The 20,738-nt window shown below is 39.5% G+C and overlaps 1 protein-coding gene and 1 long non-coding RNA gene across 52 annotated transcripts in view; both read right to left on the minus strand.

The window, feature by feature from the left end:
• The window catches only part of EPB41 (erythrocyte membrane protein band 4.1), a 232,990-nt gene that overhangs the window by 32,527 nt on the left and 179,725 nt on the right, over nt 1–20,738 (minus strand). The gene's annotated exons all lie outside the window — the stretch shown is intronic.
• LOC141408487 (uncharacterized) lies at nt 3,405–11,180 on the minus strand. Of its 2 annotated transcripts, none has more exons than XR_012423476.1 (3): nt 11,048–11,180; nt 5,112–5,159; nt 3,405–3,533 (listed from the first exon to the last, which is right to left on the minus strand). It is a non-coding gene; the product is annotated as an uncharacterized lncRNA (long non-coding RNA). The 2 variants fall into 2 exon arrangements; XR_012423475.1 differs by lacking the exon at nt 11,048–11,180 and adding an exon at nt 5,441–5,577.

Raw genomic sequence — 20,738 nt, forward strand, 5'->3', positions numbered from 1 at the left:
AACACGGTGAAACCCTGTCTCTACTATAAATCCAAAAAATTAGCCGGGCATGGTGGTGGGCGCCTGTAGTCCCAGCTACTCGGGAGGCTGAGGCAAGAGAACGGCGTGAACCCGGGAGGCGGAGCTTGCAGTGAACTGAGACTGTGCCACTGCACTCCAGCCTGGGCGACAGTGAGACTTTGTCTCAAAGAAAAAAAAAAGAAAAAGAACCACAGTTATGCTTACAAGACTGTCTTATCCTTTAAGAGATCAAAGTGAAAATATATTCTAAAAATTTTTCTAAAATTTTGCTACATAAGAGCCATGTAAGAGTATCTGTGTAGTAATTTTATCCCCACACATTTAGTCACTTGTTCCCCACTTAGTGAAGACCAATTTTACCTTTGAGTGGCAACAGAAAAACAACTCCTTTCTCTATTAAAAGTAAGAAAACACACTGCTATTGTCTCACTTTATCTTTCTATATAATTCAAAGACTAAACCCTCCTCTTGATCAGTTATGCTTTCTTAGCCATTTAAAAATTGTATTTTCCAATGTATACATATATACACGAAAAAGATCTTAAGGTGCCCAGGCACGGTGGCTCACGCCTGTAATCCCAGCACTTTGGGAGGCTGAGGCAGGTGGATCATGAGGTCAGGAGATTGAGACCATCCTGGCCAACATGGTGAAACCTTGTCTCTACTAAAAATACAAAAATTAGTTGGGTGTGATGGCATGTGCCTATAGTCCCAGCTACTCGGGAGGCTGAGGTAGGAGAATCACTTAAACCTGGGAGACAGAGGTTGCCATGAGCCGAGATCACGTCACTGCACTCTAGCCTGGTGACAGAGCGAGACTCCATCCCCAAAAAACAAGAAAAAGATTTTAAGGTGTACAAAAATATTAATAATCATGGGATTGCAAACGATCTTTTTGTTTGTGGTTTTTTTGTATTTCCTAACCTTTCTAAAATAAGTATGTATTAGTTTTGTAATAAAAAGTGATTATTTTCTTATGCAAGCTCTTGTATCTGGTTTCAGTAGTGAAATGATCTTTAAAACTTGAAGAGTCTAGTAAACAATTTATGCAGAAAGTGCTAAAAAATCCTTAACACCTTCCAAGCCTTTTAAAAACAGTAAAAAATGAGACTTAATAGGTTTCTAAAAGAAAAAAGTAGTTAGAGGAAAGAATTATAAGCTAGCAACTGGTACGTAGTATAAAAGTTATCTTTTATAAGGGGAATATCATATTAAACCTTGGTAATTTAGTTAGTTGGTTTTGAAAGTCAAAGTCAGCTGGGTGAGGTGATTCACGCCTTTAATCCCAGCACTTTGGGAGGGTGAGGCGGGCAGATCGTTTGAGTCTAGAAGTTCGAGACCAGCCTCGACAATGTGGCAAGACCCCATCTCTACCAAAAACACAAAAAATTAGCCAGGTGTGGTGGCATGTGCCTATATTCCCAGCCACTAAGGAGGCTGAGGTGGGAGGATCACTTGAGCCTGGCAGGTGGAGGTTATAAACTTGGGGTTAAAAAAAAAAAAAAGTCAAAGTCAATGATGATAAATTTAATATATCTGTATATCTGGTGGAAAAGAAATACTTCACATTTAAGTGGTAGTTTCATTGTATTTTAATGTTTTCTGATTTAGAGGTAGAAAGGATATTATCAGGAAAGTGATTTAAAATGTGGTTGTTGGCCAGGTGTGGTGGCTCACGCCCGTAATCCTAGCAATTTGTGAGGCTGAGGCGGGTGGATCATTTGAAGTCAGGAGTTTGAAACCAGCCTGGTCAACATGGTGAAATCCCGTCTCCACTAAAAATACAAAAAAATTAGCTGGACATGGTGGCAGTTGCCTGTAATTCTAGCTACTCGCAAGGCTGAGGTAGGAGAATTGCTTGAACCCGGGAGGCGGAGGTTGCAGTAAGCTGAGATCACGCCACTGCACTCGTCTGGGCAACAGAGCAAGACTCCATCCTAAGAAAAAAAGTGGTTATCTGTGATTTAATTCCTTAGTAAACTTTCTTCTTAGGTATCTACCTCTGAAACAGTGAAGATACTCAAAGGAAATTATCACTCTCTTGCCAAAGTCATGATGGCAATAGGGAATATAAAATATTAAAGATCGGCTGGGTGCGGTGACTTATGCATGTAATTCCAGCACTTTGGGAGGCTGAGGCGGGTGAATCATGAGGTCAGGAGATCGAGACCAGCCTGGCCAACATGGTGAAACCCCGTCTTTACTAAAAATACAAAAATTAGCTAGGCATGGTGGTGCGTGCCTATAATCCCAGCTACTCAGGAGGCTGAGGCATGAGAATCGCTTGAACCCAGGAGGCAGAGGTTGCAGTGAGCTGAGGTCATGCCACTGCACTCCAGCCTGGTGACAGAGTGAGACTCCATTTACCAAAAAAAAAAAAAAAAAAATCAAAGTGTCCCCAAAACTGATCTAAACAATAACTTTAGGTTAGCGGTATACACTATAGATCGATACTATCACATCACAATTCATATCCAGAATGATTTATATTTCTTAAAATATTACTTTTTGCAAAGTAACATGAACCAAAGCAATAAAGACATGAAGTCCCTACATGGTGTCTCTTGAACTCCTAAAGTGGGCAAAGTCTATGGATTTAACCAAAACTGAGCTTCCTTCCAGCTTTTGTTAGCAAGTTCTCAAACAGGTCCTCATTATATTTTAGAGAACATCACAACTTTGAAGAAAGAAATTGTGACAGGAGAATTAAAATGGGTATACTATGAGGCTATTTCATAAATATTCCTGAACCAAGATCCTCAGGAAGAATAATGGATAGTTTTGAGATATATACTGTCTGTTAAGAAAGAAAATAGAATATTTCTGATTAGTCACACAACTTACAACTATTTTAAAATGTCAGAGATTTATTACTGTTTCTAGCCTTAAAGCTTACCTTTCTATATTGCTATTACCCACACATTTGCTCCTTGAAATTACTACATTTTCCTCAAAAAGAGTGTCTGAGATTTAGCATATACCTCTGCAGTCACTTTACACAATGTAATCCCCAATCCACCACATCCGTTAAACTATACCATTGTTTTTCACATTATCTTCATTTTATTTTGCATTCTGTCAAGTAAAATGAGACTTAAGGCTGGTCTTGTAATAATGATATGACCAATGCTGTAATCAGTCACCATCATCTGTGCAATGACTTTGTGGTTTGCTGAAATGCAAATATCTGAGGAAAATTTAATACATAAAACTTTTATTAGTGTTTCTATATGTCTGGGAAAAGGGATTCATTAAACTTTTTAATAAGATTTACATAGATTGAGAAAAAGAAGTTTTGATATGTAAAAGTAAGTGAACAGAGATGGCAGTGGGAATAGGGGGTGAGGGTGCACAGACACACATACACCCACAGAGCACATTACCCTTGCTTTGCAAACCCAGTAAGAAATGCTTTGCAGTGCAAATGCCCACAGAACCAGCAGGAATCGAGGTTATCTTGCTAAGCACAGAAGGAAGATACCCAGCAGAAGAGTCCAGCTCCTGGTTCTTAACTAAAGTAAACAATAAATATTACAGTCACTTAAATTATCAACAATGTATTTAAGTATACCCCCAGATGGTCTGCAACATGCAAACTAAAAAATGTAGAATTTAATCCTGATAAGATCAGTTAATTGCGAGTGCTTTGTTTCTATATTCTTCTCTTTAACAAAACATGACCAGGTTATGTCTCAGCAAAGAATGGTTTTAAGTGCCTAGGAGAAAATCAGAGCAAAACATGTCTTTATACATTAATATAAATATTTGTAATTTCCTATTTTGAAACATTATATCAGTATTTCCCTAGGTTGTATAATAATCAGTAGGAACATTAGCCTGATGATTAAAACAATTTTTTTAAGTTAAAACAAATGCTTTTATTTTTTTTTTTTTTTTTTTTTTTTATTTTTTTTTTTTTTTTTTGAGACGGAGTCTCGCTGTGTCTCCCAGGCTAGAGTGCAGTGGCATGATCTCGGCTCACTGCAAGCTCCGCCTCCCGGGTTCACGCCATTCTCCTGCCTCAGCCTCCCAAGTAGCTGAGACTACAGGCGCCCGCCACCACGCCCGGCTAGTTTTTTTTTTTTGTATTTTTAGTAGAGACGGGGTTTCACCATGTTAGCCAGGATAGTCTCGATCTCCTGACCTCGTGATCCACCCGCCTCGGCCTCCCAAAGTGCTGGGATTACAGGCTTGAGCCACCGCGCCCGGCCAACAAATGCTTTTAAATGGGCACTTGCAATAAAAGATAAATCAGATGTGGTAATGGCTTCTTTTGCAAAAGCCATGTGTAAACAGCACATAAAGATGACAAGTCAAGCAGTAGGAGCCCATTCTTCAGCCAAAAAAGGAAATAAATGAAGACAGAAGAACAAAAATTACCGAAAAGAGAAACATCCTCTGGTTCCCACCCCCAAAAGCTTGATAAATAATAGTTCTGTACAGTTTCAGTGGAAAACTCCGGCCACTCAGAAGTTTAAAAAAGGACATTAGAATCACAAAGACTCAAGATGGGGATAAACTAACAACAGAGTAACGATGGGCTAGCAAAAGGTGATGTTAAAATTCTATCTTTCCTCTCTAGTGTGACATTCTTTGTCATGTAATACATTTCTCTTCATTCTAATTTTTCTCTCTTGGATGTACCCTCTCTTGCCTTTTTTTTTTTTTTTTAAGGTTGTATGCTATTAGTTTCTAGCTAGAAATATATCCTTAAGAGTGCTCACTAGCTTCTCCATGAAACTCAGAGTCATTTTCACAGTCTATTGCTATTCTCTGGTATATAAAGATTACGCTTGTATAAAATCTGGATAAAGGGGCTTATTCCGGAAGATGTGGGCCTTTACTAGAGTTGATAAATTGCTTATGATAGGAAAATAATTCCACAATGCAGCTTCCAACAAAGGACAGCAAATGAAATTAGCCAATGATAATTATCCATCAAACATTGTTTTTATAATTTCCTAAATAGTGCTGTTATTAGATTATCCCCAGAACAGGTGAATGTAAAAGCAAACAGCTTCAAAATCCATGCCGGATGCAAAATTTTAACTATTAGATAATAGAAAATTTTGCCTTTACACTGCACTCACCAGCAAGAACTCCACAGATCAAATGAGTGTTCTCAAATCTGAATAGATCTACAGAAGTCAAAGTGTTTGGGCAAATATTAAAGGTTATACTAAGCATGTCTAAGAGACCAGAAGACTTTGGTGGTCAGTTTTATTTCATTACACTATGAAGGGTAGGGGTGGAGAGATGAAGATGGAGAAAAAGGAGCTATGACCAGTACAAAAACTCTGAAGTTAGAATGGAACAAAATTAAATTTGTTTGGCAGGATTTCACAGAATTCTCAGTTCTAAAAATTGATTAAAGTCATAATAAGCATTTAAGAAAATTTGATATATAGAAAACAGTTACCTTGAGGCTAGGCCCAGTGGCTCATTCCTATAATCCCAGCACTTTGGGAGGCTGAGGTGGGCGAATCACTTCAGGTCAGGAGTTCGAGACCAGCCTGACCAACATGGTGAAACCCCATCTCTACTAAAAATACAAAATTAGCCAGGTGTGGTGGCGGGTGTCTGTAATCCCAGCTACTCAGGAGGCTGAGGCACAAGAATAGCTTGAACTCGGGAGGTGGAGGTTGCAGTGAGCCGAGATTGTATCACTGCACTCCAGCCTGGGTGACAGAGTGAGACTCCGTCTCAAAAACAAAACAAAACAAACAAAAAACCCAAGAAATAGTTACCTTGATTCTACAGAACCAATGCAACAGACAGCTATTATTAGAAAACTATTATTGAATATTAATAGAATATTAATAGAAAACTATTATTGAATATTAACTATGTTTTATCTTTTTGAGAAATCGTATAATAGTAAAAATGGCTTTCTGTGTTAGCATTTTTAACAAACTCATAAAAGAAAACATGGCTTTGGAGAAAATACTACAAAGTTATTTTACTTAGATCACAAGGTACATACTTTGAGCTAGTAAATAGACCACTCTAAAATGTGAAGTGTTAGGTTTTTTTTTTTGAGACGGAGTTTCACTCTTGTTGCCCCGGCTGGAGTGCAATGGTGCGATCTCAGCTTACTGCAACCTCTGCCTTCCAGGTTCAAGCAATTGTCCTGCCTGAGCCTCCTGAGTAGCTAGGATTACAGGCATGCGCCACCACGCCTGGCTAATTTTGTATTTTTAGTAGAGACAGGGTTTCTCCATGTTGGTCAGAATGGTCTCGAACGCCCGACCTCAGGTGATCCACCTGCTTCAGCCTCCCAAAGTGTTGGGATTACAGGTGTGAGCCACGGTGCCTGGCCGAAGCATCAGTTTGAAATAATCACCTGAATAATATAATAAAATCTAGAGCTGTGAGTTCAGATAAGAGATGGTTTACCCAAGGTGAGTAAGAGATAAAGTGCTATACCTTCTGTTGATTTCACATTACGGGAACAAGCTCTCCTCACACCCACACATCCACACCCACACCATTCTTCACTTCTCAATAAGATTAGAGTGGCAATACTGGAGAGTTATTAACTACAAATTTGTACAGTGCTTTTAAAAAGCCCATAAAAGACAAATGCATCATACTAATATGTTTCTAACAGATGTGACAACTACATCTGTTGTAGTGACTAATTAAATTGGTTAGAAAAAAATTATTTTTAAAACTTGGCATAGTGGCCGGGCGCGGTGGCTCAAGCCTGTAATCCCAGCACTTTGGGAGGCCGAGACGGGCGGATCACGAGGTCAGGAGATCAAGACCATCCTGGCTAACACGGTGAAACCCCGTCTCTACTAAAAAATACAAAAAAAAAAACTAGCCGGGCGAGGTGGCAGGCGCCTGTAGTCCCAGCTACTCGGGAGGCTGAGGCAGGAGAATGGCGTAAACCTGGGAGGCGGAGCTTGCAGTGAGCTGAGATCCGGCCACTGCACTCCAGCTTGGGCGACAGAGCGAGACTCTGTCTCCAAAAAAAAAAAAAAAAAAAAAAAAAACTTGGCATAGTCAAATTAGTTCAAAGCTGATTTAAAATAACATTCTGAGAACTGAACACACATCAGCAGGTTGTCTCTGTCTTACAAATAAGCAAAAGACAACTAATTATTGGGCCACAGAGAAGAGTGAATATAACGAAAAACAAGAGAAAGACTAGCTGACAGCAATCTGTTGCCAATCAGCTGAAATAGAGGTTCATTTGGATTTTTTTGGTAGTAGGTCTATGAACAGTATTATTAACTCCTACTTCCTTAATGATTAGTAGCAACCAGAATCACGTTTGCAATAAATAAGATTTATTCATAAGTTTACACATTAACAGAGCAAATAATGTGAGAAAAACATCAAAGACAATGTCCCAAAGGAACTAAAGATTTCTTAGGCTTAAATATCATGCTGAATTGTTAATGAATAATTAATTTATTCAGCCAAGTATTAGAGCAAAAGGAGCCTGGTCAAGGGAATTGAAAGAAACATGTGCTTAGGGATTTATTAGAAAGCACCTCCCCAAAACCAGGCTCAGTGGCTTATACCTGTAATCCCAGCACTTTGGGAGGCTGGGGAGGGTGGATGGCCTGAGCTCAGGAGTTTGAGATTGCCTGGGTAACACAGTAAAACCCTGTCTCTTAGCAAGGTGTGACACACATCTGTGGTCCTAGCAACTTGGGAGGCTGAGGTGGGAGGACTGCTTGAGGCCAGAAGGTCGAGACTTCAGTGAGATGTGATTGCACCACTGCACTCCAGCGTGGGAGACAGAGTGAGACCCTGTCTCAAAAAAAAGAAAAAAAGGGGCCAGGCACAGTGACTCACGCCTGTAATTCCAGCACGTTGGGGGGCCGAGGCAGGCAGATCATTTGAGGTCCAGAGTTCGAGACCAACTTGGCCAAAATACTAAAAATACAAAAATTACCCGGGCGTGGTGGTTTGTGCCTGTAATCCCAACCACTTGGGAGACTGAGGCAGGAGAATTGCCTGAACCCGGGAGGCAGAAGTTGTAACGAGCCAAGATTGCACCCCTGCACTCTGGCCTGGGCCACAGAGTGAGGGTCCGTCTCAAAAAAAAATAAATTAATTAAAAAAAAAAAAGAATGTCGCTTTATTCTGACTTACTGGTAAATACTGCCCAAAAAAGCTGTGAATTGGGGAATTTTCCTCAGAGAAATATATTTTTTGTTTTCTTTTTTTGGAGACGGAGTTTTGCTCTTGTCGCCCAGGCTGGAATGCAATGGCACCATCTTGGTTCACTGCAACCTCCGCCACCCAGGTTCAAGCAATTCTCCTGGCTCAGCCTGCCAAGTAGCCAGAACTATAGGCCCACGCAATCATGCCTGGCTAATTTTTTGTATTTTTAGTAGAGATGGGTTTTTTCCCATGTTGACCAGGCTGGTCGTGAACTCCTGACCTCAAGTGATCCTCCCACCTCAGCCTCCCAAAGTGCTGGGATTACAGGCGTGAGCCACTGCACCCGGCCACTAATTAGTACTTTCAAAACAGATTTCTCGCGGGGTGTGGTGGCTCATGCCTGTAATCCCAGCACTTTGGGAGGCTGAGGAAAGTGGATCACCTGAGGTCAGAAGTTTGAGACCAGCCCAGTCAACATGGTGAAACCCTGTCTCTACTAAAAATACAAAAATTAGCCAGGCATGATGGTACATGCCTGCAATCCCAGCTACTTGGGAGGCTGAGGTGACACAGCAAGATTCCACCTCAAAAAAAAAAAAAAAGGCAATAATTAGAAAGAAGGACCCTTCTAAGATGTTTTCTGTAGATACCTAATCTTAAATTTTTTCTTTTTTTTTGAGACGGAGTCTCACTCTGTCGCCCAGGCTGAAGTGCAGTGGCGCGATCTCGGCTCACTGCAAGCTCAGCCTCCCGGGTTAACGCCATTCTCCTGCCTCAGCCTCCCGAGTAGCTGGGACTACAGGCGCCCGCCACCATGCCCAGCTATTTTTTTTGTACTTTTTAGTAGAGACGGGGTTTCACCATGTTAGCCAGGATGGTCTCAATCTCCCGACCTCGTGATCCACCCGCCTCGGCCTCCCAAAGTGCTGGGATTACAGGCGTGAGCCACCATGCCCAGCCCCCAATCTTAAATTTATACCAGCGCTTAAAACACTAAAGTATACCAAAAGCTCAGAGTAAAAATCATTTTTCTGGCCAGGCGAGGTGGCTCATGCCTGTAATCCCTGCACTTTGGGAGGCTGAGGCAGGTGGATCACCTGAGTTCAGGAGTTCAAGCCCAGCCTGGCCAATATGACGAAACCTCATCTCTACTAAAAATACAAAAAATTAGCCGAGCGTGGTGGTGGGCACCTGTAATCCCAGCTACTGGAGGCTGAGGCAGGAGAATCACTTTAACCCAAGAGGCGGAGGTTGCTGTGAGCCAAGATCGCACCATTGCACTCCAGCCTGGGCAACAAGAGAGAAACTGTGTCAAAAAAACCCAAAAATAAACAAACAAAAAAAATACATCATTTTACTTTCTTTACCATGTTCATTATATATCTCTAAAACTTGGCTAAAGAAAAGGTGAATTTGGGAATTGTGGTTTCTTTATTCCTTAGGGGGAAATGGAGGTAGATCCTTAAAATACAAACCAAATGAAGGGGATATCCAGGATCATCACTGAATATAACACCACAGTTAACACAATGCAATTTGGAAAACTGGCAGAAACAGGGTGCTGTGGTGGTTACAGTACATATTTTATTATTTATTTTTTTGTAGAGATGGGGTCTTGCTCTTGCTCAGGTTGGAGTGCAGTGGCATGATTATAGCTCAGTGCAACCTCAAACTCCTGGGTTCAAATGATCCTCTTACCTCAGGCTCCTGTGTAGCTGGGACTACAGGCACACCATCATGCCCAGCTAATTTTTGTTTTGATAGAGATGTGTCTTGAACTCCTGGACCCAAGTGATCCTCCTGGCCTCAAGCGATCCTCCTGCCTCAGCCTCCCAAAGTGCTGGGATTACAGGCATGAGCCACTGTGCCCAGCAGTATGTATTTTAGATTACAGTTCAGCTGTACCCTGACTGCTCAATAAATAGAAATGAATGTCTCATCTTTTGTTTTCCATTTCTAATCATAAGTAAGACAAAAAATACTTTGACACTGAATGAAGATGCTAAGATCCCAACTGCTACTCTCCAAAACAGTACAAAGGCAGCAAATGTAATAAACCACTTTTCTGGTCTGTATCAGGGGTCCGCAAACTATAAGCAGTAGGCCAAATCTCACCCTCTCCTTTTTTTCTGAGACAGAATCTTGCTCTTTCACCCAGGCTGGAGTGCAGTGGTGCAATTTTGGCTTACTGCAATGTCTGCCTCCCAGGTTCAGGCGATTCTCAGTCTCCCAAATAGCTGAGATCATAGGTGTGCACCACCATACCTGGCTAATTTTTGTATTTTTAGTAGAGATGAGGTTTCACCATGTTGGCTAAACTGGTCTCAAACTCCTGACCTTAAATGATCGGCCCATCTTGTCCTCCCAAAGTGCTGGGATTACAGGCGTGAACCACTGCGCCCAGCCACCCTCTCCTTATTTTTGTATTGCTATGAGCTAAGAATGGTATTTACATTTTAAAATGGTTAGGAAACTAATAGAATAATATTTAGTAATATGTAAAATTATATAAAATTTAAATTTCAGTGTCCATAAATAAAGTTTGATTGGAGCATAATCACATTCATTTCACGTGTTATCTATACTACTTTCACTCTATAATGGCAAAGCTGAGTGGTTGTGACAGACATATAGCCTGCAAAGCCTAAAATATTTATTATTTGGCACTTTACAGAAAAAGTTTGCCTACTCCTGATACTCCAAATATATCAAAACCCATAAGAGTTTTGATATAGTTGATGTTTCTATATCACATAAAACACAAGGAAAAAAGTGTCAAATTGCCCTCTGCAATGTATTTTAGATAAATATAAATGTTCCTTTTATGATATCACACTTATCCGAGATGAGTTTATTTATACAGATGTGTACTCTATTCTTGGTAATATGTTCTAGAGCTGATTACCTGTGGTAAATGCATAAGAGCCTTTTTTTTGTTGTTGTTGTTTTGAGATGGGGTCTTGCTATGTTGCCCATGCTGGAGTGGAATTCCCAGGCTCAAGTGATCCTCCTGCCTCAGCCTCCAGAGTAGCTGGGACTACAGGCTTGTGCCACCAAGGCCAGCTGGATAAGAGCTTTTAATTGAACCAAGTTACAAGGCATTAACAATAGAAACTGACACCTACCATAGCGGTATACTAGATTCCTTGAATAAACAAGGGACCATATTACAGGATTAACAAGAGAGAAAGTGGCTTCTGGGCTGGATATAGGGTTTCTGAGTTACCTGCATATAATGATTGGGCATATGGCGATTAGTTTAGCACAAATTTATGTACCAGTACAAGAGATTCTATGTGAAAAGTTATTTAGCCATTGCCATCTGTGATTAATCATTTAATTCAGTTTAATAAATATTATTTGTTATATACAAGGCAATGTGGTAGCTGGGATACAAAAGTTACAGACTGGCAAAATCAAAGCCTATTTTTATTTAAAAATTTTTTAGAGACAGTGTCATGCTGTGTCGCCCAGGCTGGGGAGAAATGGTGTGATCATGGCTCGCTGCAGCCTTGAGCTCCCGGGCTCAAGCAATCCTTCTGCCTCAACCTCTTTAGTAGCTGGGACTACAGGCATGAGCCACCATGCTTGATCTAAAGAGCTTCTTACCTTTGAGAATCTCATAGTTTTGAGGAGAAAGGCACAAAAGAGATGTATTAACAATACTTCAAATATTTAATATCACTTTTTCTAGTGGGGTATAAATCATAATCAGAATGTTAAGCAGAAAGTACATTTCCATAATTTTATCATCACACTGGTATAAACTGAATCACTTGGGGACCACTCAAGTATGTAAAGGTTACTCAGACTATCACAGAAGGAAAGCAAACTTAGAATGCAGGCTTTGGTAGTGTGCTTCCTCAAAATATAACAGTGATACTACCTTGTCAACAGATTCTGGGCTACATGAAACTCGCAAAGCTAGAAAACTAGACCACCTCTACTCTTTTATCTAAAAAAATTCCAAAGCCTGTGTTATCTACGAAGAAGCTGGGAATGCCAGAAATTTCAAAATTTTTTGGAGAGAGAATGTCAATTTATAGGGACATAAAGCTGAATAATCCACAGTGGGCAACATAGCCAAAAAGAAAAAGCTGTTAAAACAAGGAAAGTTAGAAAAGAAGAAAGGAGGATGACATGCTAGGAGGAAGACTGGAATAGATCTGAATAGCAGATGGTAACTTGTCTGAGGGTAAGAATAGTGACTAGTTTCAACATGAGAGTTACCTTTAAGTATGTGAAGAAGTAATGTGGAAAAAGATAGAAAATTCTTTAAAATGCCTCCATTCAGGATCAGTGAGTGAAAGCTACAGGGAAACAGATTTTCACTTAATATGTGAATGATTTATATACAAATTCAGAATTGTCCAAAGATGTAATATGTTATCTCAGGAGATATTGAAACAAAGACTGCAAGACTGGCCTCCAAATCTCTAAATGATATTGTAGAGAAGAGTCAAGCACTGGAAGAGAGAGGAATTGAATTAGGATCCTATCCAATCCCTAAAATTCTGATAATGCTGATTTTTTGCATCCTTGTAATATATAATAGAGTACTTTGCTGGCGGGTGACAAATAAAATAAATGAATAAAATGAATGGTGGCTATGTTATCCCCTTAAATCTTTTTCTATGTGTTTTACTGATAGGATCTTATAAATATGAAGACTTTTCTTTAAAGAGGTAGTAGATAAGAAAATGAGAGGCTCACCTGCCTTTGTTGCTTTTGAGACAAGAAAAGATAGTTGGGATTCTGTGCTTTCTCCTACCTTTTAATCTTTCAAATGTCAGAGTTATTCTATTATTTACCCAAAACAGGATTCTATGTTAAAGGGTAAGACACTGCTGCCTTCTAGGATTTTTCTTTTTTTTGAGACAGAATCTTGCTCTGTTGCCCAGGCTGGAGTGCAATGGCGTGATCTCAGTTCACTGCAACCTCTACCTCCTGGGTTCAAGTGATTCTCCTGCCTCAGCCTCCCGAGGAGTTGAGATTATAGATGCCTGACACCACACTCAACTAACTTTTGTATTTTTAGAGATAGGGTTTCATCATGTTAGCCAGGGTGGTCTCAAACTCCTGACCTCAGGTGATCTGCCCAACTCGGCCTTCCGAGTGCTGGGATTACAGGTGTGAGCCACCGCGCCTGGCCTAGGATTTCAATCACAAAAGATTTTTTTTTTTTTTTTTTGAGACTGGAGTCTCGCTCTGTTGCCCAGGCTGGAGTGCAGTGGCGCAATCTCGGCTCACTGCAAGTTCCACCTCCCGGGTTCATGCCATTCTCCTGCCTCAGTCTCCCATGTAGCTGGGACTACAGGCGCCCGCCACCACGCCCAGCTAATTTTTTGTATTTTTAGTAGAGGCGGAATTAGCCAGGATGGTCTTGATCTCCTTAAGCTATTATTCAAGTTATTTGGCTTTTAGCCTGCATTTCTGATCTGTGGGAATAAACTACTTTATCTTCTTTTTGTCTTTCAAGTTCTAGGATAATAGGAGTTTTGTTTACCAAAAGGAATCCTCCATGAATTTATAATTGTTGATCATAGCCACTGCTCTTCCTCTAGCCTAACTTTGTATGGCTTTCTAACTCTAATTCCATACTGCCTTAACCATTTCAGGTATGCTTTTAATCTGCACCAATGTGTTTCTTTTTGTGTCATACTCTGCTGCAGTAAAAGGAGACACTAAGGCATGAGGAGTAATAGCAGCAGAAATGAGAGTGGTCTATTAATATTATCCACTAAAGTGTAGAGGAAGCAGATACGGTAATGCCACATGCCACACAAAACAGAATAAGAATAAGGAGTTGTAGTTTCTAGTACCAATATTACAAATGGTGTAATTTGAGTATATGAAAAAAAGTGAAGTTTCTATGTATAATAAAAACAATATAATAGTCATTTTCAAAGCTGTAGAGAATGCTATAGTTTGGGATTTTATAATTTCTGTGAAGCGGAACGTAAGGGAAGGCAACTCTGTCAACAAGTTTTGTATGTCTTTACTGTATTCAAAACCCTTGGCGAAAAAATAAAAGCAACAATAAGACCATCTCTCACATTAATTTTGCCCTGTTTTCCTTTTGTAAATACATGGTATTTACACTGGGTAAACCACAAGTATAATTTTTGCTCCATAATACCTTCTTAAAATTAATTAGATCTCTAATGCCTCATGTGTCCTATATGCTTATCTATAGGAAGTACTACAGGCTTATCTTTAAGAAGTATTACAGAAGTGACTTAGGAAACTAGGAGAAAGTGAATTGGGTTATTATATCCAAAGAAATTTCAGAGTAAAATTTATAATATTTAGTAGAAAGAAATGTACTAGGTTTTAGGATGCCAACTGGAAATCTATTCCATGTATAATATCCGGTCTAATCTTGGTCAACAGAGTCAGCATCTTTTCCCTTCAAAACTTTTATTGAGGCCGGGCGCGGTGGCTCACGCCTGTAATCCCAGCACTTTGGGAGGCCGAGGCGGGCGGATCACAAGGTCAGGAGATCGAGACCACGGTGAAACCCCGTCTCTACTAAAAATACAAAAAATTAGCCGGGCGCAGTTGTGGGCGCCTGTAGTCCCAGCTACTCGGGAGGCTGAGGCAGGAGAACGGCGTGAACCCGGGAGGCGGAGCTTGCAGTGAGCTGAGATCCGGCCACTGCACTCCAGCCTGGGCGACAGAGCGAGACTCCGTCTCAAAAAAAAGAAAAAAAACAAAAAAAACAACAAAAAAAACTTTTACTGAAGATGTAAATAAGCAGAAAACTTGACCCATGCAAACAATTCCCTTCATATTGCAAGTGTTAGCATAAAAGAAAATGGCTGAAAGATAGGTCCAAAATATAGATGCTTGGTTTATTTTCAAGTATGATCCACTCTAATCATACCATTTGGATAAGATGAATTTATTAGGGATAAATTTGGAAAGACATCTTAGTAAAGTGGTCAAATATCAATAAGGAGTAGATGGAAATAAACACAGCTATTTAACTACTTACTTTCAAAATAAAAAGTTAATGTATGTTTGTGTTTTTTTAAATTTTCATCTTCCCAGCTCCCAAAAGACCAAGAATTGAATGACAACCAGGGTCTCTGGTTCCTGGAATTTATTACATATTCATTCTCATGAGGTAGGTTTGTCTCTACATTACTAGGTGGAAATCTGGGCACCAAGTAGTTAACTAGGGTGACTCTAGTACTCTCAGAGTCACCCTAGAAATGAATAATGACAAAACCAAGGCAAAAAATCCAAAATATTATACTGGTCTGTATTGATGCCTTTAGTCCAAATTATTTATTTATCAACTTGCCATTAAGAAGCTGAATCAGGGTAGGCGCGGTGGCTCACCCCTGTAATCCCAGCACTTTGGGAGGCCGAGACGGGCAGATCATGAGGTTAGGAGATTGAGACCAAACTGGCTAACACGGTGAAACCCCGTCTCTACTAAAAATACAAAAAATTAGCCAGGCGTGGTGGCAGGCGCCTGTAGTCCCAGCTACTTGGGAGGCTGAGGCAGGAGAATGGCGTGAACCCGGGAGGTGGAGCTTGCAGCGAGCCGAGATCGCGCCACTGCACTCAGCCTGGGCAACAAAGCAAGACTCCGACTCAAAAAAAAAAAAAAAAAAAAGAAGCAGAAGCTGAATCAGGGTAACACCAATATGTATTAGAATTTGCCTCTGGTACTGAAAATGAAGGAAGGAAACCAAGACTATTTACACCTTTTTTTTTTTTTTTTTTTTGAGATGGAGTTTCACTCTATCACCCAGGCTGGAGTACAGTGGTGTGATCTTGGCTCACTGCAATCTCTGCCTCCCAGGTTCAAGCAATTCTCCTGCCTCAGCCTCCCTAGTAGCTGGGATTACAGGTGTGCACCACCATTCCCAGCTAATTTTTGTATTTTTAGTAGAGGCAGAGTTTCACCATATTGCTCAGGCTGGTCTTGAACTCCTGACCTCAGGGGATCTGCCTGCCTCACCCCCTCCCAAAGTGCTGGGATTACAGGTGTGAGCCACCATGCCCGGCCTATTTATGCTTTATCTTGCAAATATTGACAGTATTACCTTTAGCTAATACAAACCTGGAATGCCCAATATTTTTCCTCTGATAATTGTGATGCTAACTTTTGAGTCTGCATTGGTCAGCTTCATCCAATACAAGGGCTTAGCCATTCTCCTCTTAATCATTCTCACCCTATTGATAGAAGAAATGGCCTCTCCTTTGACTCTCAATAAAGATCTCCGAGGACTCTTGTTGCATTTCAGAAAACTGAAAAGTATCATTGGCTTAGACTTTTAATGGACTTGGAATAACTCCAATACAAAGAGAAACAAAATTCAGGGTGAAGTTTACAATAGTAATTAATAAAAAGCTGTGTATAAGGATGAAAACTGGAAATTCAGGAATTATAATCTGAAACAGTTATAAAAGTATAAATAAAGTTCTGATTATTTCCTTTCAATTCCTTAAAAAAAGATTTAAAATAATCTAACAAAGTCTACAGTTCCATTTGCTATTTCATTAAGGAAAACTCTTGTACCTTTATTTCCCAGATAAAAGAGAGTACTTATGATTATAACTTTCTGTGGTAGTGAACAGCTTTGTAATATTTCAGGTCCCTCTTATTATGAGTGAATCAATAAATATGCTTATTTACAAAATATATATCATAAATAGACATAGCCTGTGACATAAAAGATATATACGCACACCAAATTTTAAATTTTAACCTGGTCCTTGCTTCTTTTTCCATTTCTTGGGAAAGCCTATAATGACAGTGTAGCAGTTTTAACCAGGAAACACCAGATAATTATTTCTACATGTCTCCAGAGACAAGAGAACAATACTGGTAGATGTTGAAGGACAAAAGATTCTTGTCTTTACTGTTCTCTTTTTTTGCTCTAGGAGGCCATCTTCTCAAAAATAAAAAGTCTTGTTTAGAAGTTTCATCAACTGAAAAGCATGGAGAAGTAAAACAAAGTATAATAATCTTAATTTGATAACCCTATAAACTCAGATTTCAAAACAAATATTTGAGACATTAACCAAATCATCCATATTGGTACATTCAAGTGCCATAAAAAGCAAGCTACATGCAAGGTTTCATCAATATTGAGGTAAAAAATAACAGGTTAGGCATGTGAGTTGTGTCCTGAAGAGAGAGAGAGAGAGTGCTCATATTTACTTCAGGTAAGTCTTAGAAGTCAACATGCAAACAGAGGACACATACTTGTCACAACAGAACTTGAGGTCACAAAGCCATTGATTAAAAACAGTTGATTTCAACACAAGTGCAAGAACAAACAGGTCTGAAGTATATCAGGAAAACAAAGTATATCAATATATATTTTAAGCTTAGCAATGGCTAACTATTGCTACTAGCAATATAATTAGCAAAGCCATAAAGAAGTAACACAGTATCTTAATTCAGAGAAGGGTTTGTTTATGTACAGATCTTGAGTAAATCTGTGTTCCAGGACTTTTAAGGATAGGTAGAGTAGTCTGAGAATTTCAGTCCTGGCTGGAGGCTAAGGGGCACCAGCACCATTTTCCTTAAACCACATCAACACTCTACTTGTGAAAAGATGGCATTTAATCTTTGAAGATCTCTTCTATACAGCAGGCAGGATAAAGTTGTCTGTCCCTGTACAGCTCAGAAATACTCATAAAAAGGCCACAGAAGTCAAAAGCCCTTTTCCAGAAAAAGGGTTTTTTTTGTTTATACTGGTTTGATATCCTAAGAAAAGGAGTGGTTATGGATTTGTAGATTAAAACGTTATCATTTTAAGGCTTCTGAAAGGTTAGTAAGTTGAAATTTTTTCTTAAACTATGAAGCCCATGCCAAACAAATGACTCTAGAGGATTAGGAAAATATTCCATCAAATGTATCTAGAGAGTATCCTGGTTTGTGTGAGACTTTGGATGGGAGGACATAACAATAGTAAACAGCAAACATGCAGGATAAAGGAGTCAAAGCTTTTGGGAAGATTACCAACCTGCCATATGCTTAATTCTGATTTGTTTAAATTTGTTAAAATTCAGTGCAGAAAAGCTGGCTTTGGGCAGTCCATTGCTACTCCTTTGTACCCCACAATACATAATCTACAAAGAGTAACATTTGACAGAAAAATGATCACAAGGGCTCCCCTAGGACAGTGAACTATCAAGATCAGAGGGCATCATACAGCAATAACACAGTTGAAGCCAAGGACAAAAGTTCAATGGTCTTGACATTTCAGATGAGCACCCTGTTTTCTGATCACAGAAAGACCAACCACCAAACAGCCAACACAAGGACCACGAGAAAAGACATCATGAAAGGAATACGAGGAGATGGAAAAGTACTAAAGTAGAGGTGACACTTTTTGAGAGACTTGTGATCCTCAGGGATTGGAATAGAAACCTTGGGAAGAATTTCTTCATTTTCTTGCTGGGGCAAGGCTCTTTCAGTAGATCTTTCTTGCCTTTTAATTTTCTCTTCATCCTGTACTAACAGAGCACGTTCCTGTGTCTGCTTTCACAGTAGAAGATCAAGAAAGACAGAATAAGATGAACGAAATGACAGATGGAAAATGCTCAAAAATGATACTTGGGGATGTGCAAAGGATTTGGAAAGATCTTTTAGACACTCTTCATTTTAGCTTTACTTTATTTTGGCAATTTATCCTGGCAAAGTTTCTGTAACATAGTAGGGTGCTCAATAGACACCTTTTTGAGTGAATGAACACTAGAACTGAAAGTTAAAGGGATCACTGGCTTTCCCCTTGTTATGTTATTTATTTTTCCTTTGAGGATATTCACATATGAATTTTAGGTCATTTTCTATTACTTTGGTGCTGCCAATCACTAATTGGGCAATGCCAATAATGAAGCATTTTTCTTGCCATCATAAAAGTTATTTTTGGCTGGGTGTCGTGGCTCATGCCTGTAATCACAGCACTTTGGGAGGCTGAGGTGGGCAGATCATGAGGTCAGGAGTTCGAGACCAGCCTGGCCAACGTGGTGAAACTCCGTCTCTACTAAAAATACAAAAATTAGTCGGGCGTGGTGGCACATGCCTGTAATCCTAGCTACTCAGGAGGCTGAGGCAGGAGAATTGCTTGAACCCGGGAGGCAGAGGTTGCAGTGAGCTGAGATTGCACCACTGCACTCGAGCCTAGGGGACACAGCAAGAGTCCGTCTCAGAAAAAAAAAAAAAAAAAGTTACTTTTATTACAAATAGAATGGCAGAATATAAAAAGTAATCCTTACGTCTCTTCATATAGACTTTAAAAACTGCAACAGTTCATTCAGTATAGCAATTAATTTTTGCTCAAGAAATAAAAATCTTAATCTCATACCTTTTAAAGACTGCGAAAGAAAAACAAAAAGTATAAAAGTTTATAATGTCCCTCCAAGGTTCACCAAAACAAATAAATAATAATGACCATCATGAAGGTTTATACATTACTTTAAGCAAATGCTTTTGACACTTTTAAGGAAAGATTTTTCTCCCCAATTGTCCAATTGAGAAGTTTTTCTTCCCCCTGCAATTTCTGTACTCTGGTATCCATAGTCAAGACAGATGTTATCTATGAAAGGAAAAACTTGGCTCTAAGTTCTCTCAGTTGAGCTAGCCTTCTCTGATCAGTTTGGAAGTTCAACACTGGTTCTTTGCACACCCCTAAGTGATATGTATCAGGGAGAAAGTAGCTAGGGGACTGATCAGCAAAAAAGAAAAAAAGGAAAAGAAAAGATGCAAAATTACAATGATTTTTGAAAGAAAATAAAGGGGGAGAAGAAAGACAACATAAAAAGAATAGGGTATAATTAAATTCATTTTCTCTCTGAATACATATTTTTATCTTCATGCAGCTTTTCAACCAGCCATGCGCCGAAATAAGCAAATTGAAAGCTGCAAAAGCTGCAGCAGTGGAAGTGTTATGTGTTAGGCCGAAAGGCTGTGGGTGTGAATTTACTAGTAGAGCCAAAAGAAAAAAAAAGTATTCAGCAGCTGTTGTTCAGTTCTGGGGGGATTATCTGCTTAGTGCCATGACAAGAGCAAATTCTGATTGAGAAGCACACGTCATAACAGCAGCTTTACCTCTGGCCCACCAACCTTTCTTTCCGAGGGAAGCATAGAAGTTTTCTTCACCTGGTCATACACAAATTATATAAAATTCAGTTGCCTTGCAATGCAACAACAATACCATCAAAGGTGGAAGAGGTATCCCCAGAGAACAGAAATAGTATCCCAATTGTTAAAGAAAAAGTAAGATATGCCAGAAAGTGGAATTACCCAATATTAAAGGTCACCATAATACAGTGCTTATTTATTCCACTATTCCTTTACAGGGATAATAGCATAGAGCTAAAATTGTTCAAGTACTCCCATGGATCTTGTTTAGTTTATAAAAAGTTATTTCTTTAAAGAACACAGAATGACATCACCATTCCCAAAACCAACCCTGAGAAGATTTCTGAAAGGTTTCTATTAAAAGACGTAAGATAATTTCTGGAAACGGAGACCAATTCAAATTTACTCAACCTCATCCAAGAGAGTACCAAGTTACTTTTTCAAAGTAGTTGAGCATCTTTTATTACTTGCACAGAGTGAAAAA

This window comes from Macaca fascicularis, chromosome 1 (assembly GCF_037993035.2).
Source record: "Macaca fascicularis isolate 582-1 chromosome 1, T2T-MFA8v1.1".
In the NCBI taxonomy this organism is placed as follows: domain Eukaryota; kingdom Metazoa; phylum Chordata; class Mammalia; order Primates; family Cercopithecidae; genus Macaca; species Macaca fascicularis.